We start from the raw sequence: 4,069 nt of genomic DNA, 5'->3' as shown, positions 1-4,069 counted from the left end.
GATTGGACAATTTGGTTCGGATATTCGGATTTTTGGATTGGTTTTCGACAAAACCGAATTATTATTTTGGATTTTTGATTGGTTATGGTTTATAAATAAGAACCGAATCGTCCAAAAAATTGAATAACAATTTATTATTTATTTATTTTTAATATATATCTATAGTTATTTATTAATTTTGTAATTTATTTTTTGAAATAGGTTAAAAGTTTCACGTAATAAAAAAATTTAATATGAATTTTCTCTCAATAGTTTTTTATCTATAAAATATTAAAATATAATATACCTTCTTAATTGTTGTTTATAAATTTCAAAACATAACTAACTAATTTATTTTTTCTTCTTGTGTAAAATTCGGTAATATTATAATTATATGTCGTTTTAACATGCTTTAGCTTTTAAAAACCGATCCAACCGAATTATAATTGGATCGGATCGGATCGGATTTGAATTTAGTTTGGACTATTCGGATCTATGTTTTGAAAACCGAAATAAATTTGGATTCACTTGATTGGATTGGACCAAACCGATCCATCCAAACGAACACCCCTAGATGAAACGAAGGGTTTGTCAGAAAGAACCTCATGGAGAGTGAAAGGAAGATATGTGGCAGAACCACTAAACAATTGCTCAAGCTTTGAAAAGGGAATTTCAAGTGGAACCAAGGATATTCAAAGTGAACCTAAGTTAGTGGCAAACGAATCTCGTTCAACAAAAAGCGAAACCCAAGGCGAACATCCACAAGTCCTCAGAGCAACTTGCAGATCAAAAACGAAAAAGGAACTTGAGATATCAAAGAAATCTCAATGAATGGAAGCAATTTTGGCAATCCCAAAATTCCAAGTATGTTCGTAGAGAAAAATCTTCCAATCAAAATGCGAAAACTCATTTGTATGCTAATCCCAGTCAATGTCTGCATTGTCTCTCTTTCAATCTGAAGGGTTTTCGAGCATTCTAACACTCCTATGGTGTACATGCAACCCTATAAAGCTTGGATCTATGTTTTCTATATTATACATGTAAATAATCTAGATTCCAAGGTTTCATCCTAACTAGCATAATAAGAAGTCAATATACTACAAGAAACTAGTAGAATGACATACCTTTAAGATGGAGTAGCTTGATTCCATGGAGCTTAAGAGCCTAGTACCTCAAGTGTGACATCTCAAATGGTTCACACGACACCACCAACAACTTGGAATAACTTGAGTGAGAATTTCTTATGCTCAAATCGGCTAACCCTCATGTGTACACACCTTAGTGCCAATTTCTTGAGCCATGGGGTCCTTATATATTGTGGCTATTAGGGTTACACCATGTAACTCATGTCTTTCCATATTCTTCATGCTCCATGGGTTAAAACCTCCATGGAGTATCCATGGGTTACTCCATGGGTTTAGCCCAACATGAAGAACTATAGATCATAAGCCCACATATATAAGAATGAATGATTTAGACAATCAATCCCCATATATTTAATTACTCTCCTTTTGATCACAAAATCAATTGCAAATTAATTCTTGATAAATACTAATTAAATAATATGATTTCATATTAATATATTAGAACTTATAATATATTAACAAATCATATATATCCTTTTCTCACAAAAGTCTATCCAAATTGTTCTAATGCCATGCAACCAAAATGGACCATGCCAATCGGGTCAAGTACATACCAATTATAGTTATGGACTTAGACACTAATCCAATAGTCTCCCACTTGGATAAGTCTAAAACTATTATTACATATGACTCCAAAATCCGACTAGCAATCGTAGCTCTTAAAAGTTGTTGTCGAACTCTGAACAAATCAATGACGCGTCCATTAGATAAGGTATCATATATTCCTCCATTCTACATATCATATGGACTGAGACATGGATTATAATTATTCTCTATGTCCATTTGTTGTTTCCCGATTTCCGATTTAAGACAACTGACTAATTGAACAAATCAAATCAGTCCAGGCTTGGCCAAGCACTTCGGGTGTCACTGCTAAATCGTCAAGGGGCCCACAGATATCGCTTTTATCCCTTTAAGGGTAAAAGGAATGGATAAACTTCGACTCATATGCTTGTTCTACTACTTGTTCAATCATACACAAAGGCACGTTTTATAACATCAAGTTACCAATGCGTTTTCGTACAATCAATGTATAACCAACTCATAAGCAACAACTCATATCTCTAGGTTTGAATGATATAAGATATTATCATCTCATCATCACTCGTGATAAAATCCATGAAGTGAGTCAAATGAGTGTGGGTTTAATCCAATACTCAGAACTTATGAGCACTCATGAATGTTGTAGCAACTCTTACTATGTCCAATACCTTGTACATCTACAAACGAGCTTCATGACAGTCTTGCCTTAATACCTACTTCCAACGTATTATCAATTGTGGATGGTTTGAACAACTTAGTCATTCAGGAAGAACGACCTAGTTATTCTTGAAGTCAAAACATGCAAAGTGAAACACAAGAATAATCGAATCCAATATGGTCTCAGAACTTATGAATATAAATAGAACACCTTTTATTTATCACCATATTGATTACACATCATTCATTGCATACTGTTTCAAATTATCAACTTTATACTTGAATTAAGACAATAGTTGTCCCATGCTCCAAGCATGTACACTATGTTCTCTAAACACTAGTCATGCCATACACCAAGTATGCACACTATGTTTGTCTATGATCTTTACTTTGTGGAATAGATCGATTGAACATAATTCTATTGATTCTCATTTCACAATCCCAAATCCTTACCGCAAATGCACGAATTCCAAATTCCTACCATTTACCAAAATCTGTTAGATTTTAAACTTATATGCGCAGATCCTCTTTAATGATTATGAGAAAAGTCACAAAGACTTGTCAACAGACATTATAGAGTTTTCCAATGGAGATCAACTCCATGTAAATGAAGTCTCATATTCAAAGTACATTGCTTTGAACATCCTTCTGGCATTAAGTTTTCTAATCTTACACAGATCTAATGAATAACTTCCACCTATGGGAACATTTCCACATTCTCATTTTGACTATAACTTCTGAACAAGAGTTGCCTCTTTTCAGAATATCTCAATATGGTCCTCTCCAAAAATTTACACCATACTTCCAACTGTCCCTGAGCAACCAATCTTTAGTAAACCTTCGATTGTCCTCGACAATTGCTTGATAACTTTAGTCATATCCAGTTCTAGTACTTTTCCCTCTTAATGCCATAGGCATTTGTAAAAATTTAGAACAGATGAATATTATAGCACATGCAATCGATCTTATATCTGAAGCATATGGGACACAATTTATGATGTCTCACATAAAGACATGATTCTAGATCAGTCTTTTGCTACAATATTTTTTATTTGCCATGTTTTCATAATTCGACTATGAAGAGGGATGTCGTAATCATAATCGAATTTGAAAACGCAATATATATATATATATATATATATATATATATATATATATATATATATATATAATTTCCTCATGTTGAACCATACCAACACAAAGTTCATATATATATATATATATATATATATATATATATATATATATATACCAACACAAAGTTCATATATATATATATATATATATATATATATATATATATATATATATATATATCCTTGACTAAAGATGATTAAAATCTCAATCTAACCTTTTTAGAATTGAAATGAAGTATATTTCCCTATCCCTTAATTATAGCAAAACAACTTTTTTTCCAATTGAAACTTTTGTTTTCTATAATTAACATTGCTAACTTGCAACACTTACCATAATTATCATGCTCCCACTAACATGATGATTATTAGCATAACACTTATGCTCTCACTAGCTTTGACATGTACTCAGAAATCAACTAGACTTCTAGAAATCAATATTTTATTGACTTTCTTACCAAAGTTCATACTTCTGATACGAGATGCTTTGATAAAAACTTTATCAAAATCATACATCTTTCCTTATATAGCACACATGTATGTCTAAACAATTTTAGAACTATGCAAAGGGATGTCGTAATCACAGTCTCAATTGTTTAGACCTTTTCCATT

The sequence above is a fragment of the Lactuca serriola genome, chromosome 6, assembly GCF_051521515.1.
Source record: "Lactuca serriola cultivar US96UC23 chromosome 6, Lser_US96UC23_V15, whole genome shotgun sequence".
NCBI classification, from domain to species: Eukaryota; Viridiplantae; Streptophyta; class Magnoliopsida; order Asterales; family Asteraceae; genus Lactuca; species Lactuca serriola.
This window is presented reverse-complemented; position numbering follows the sequence as displayed.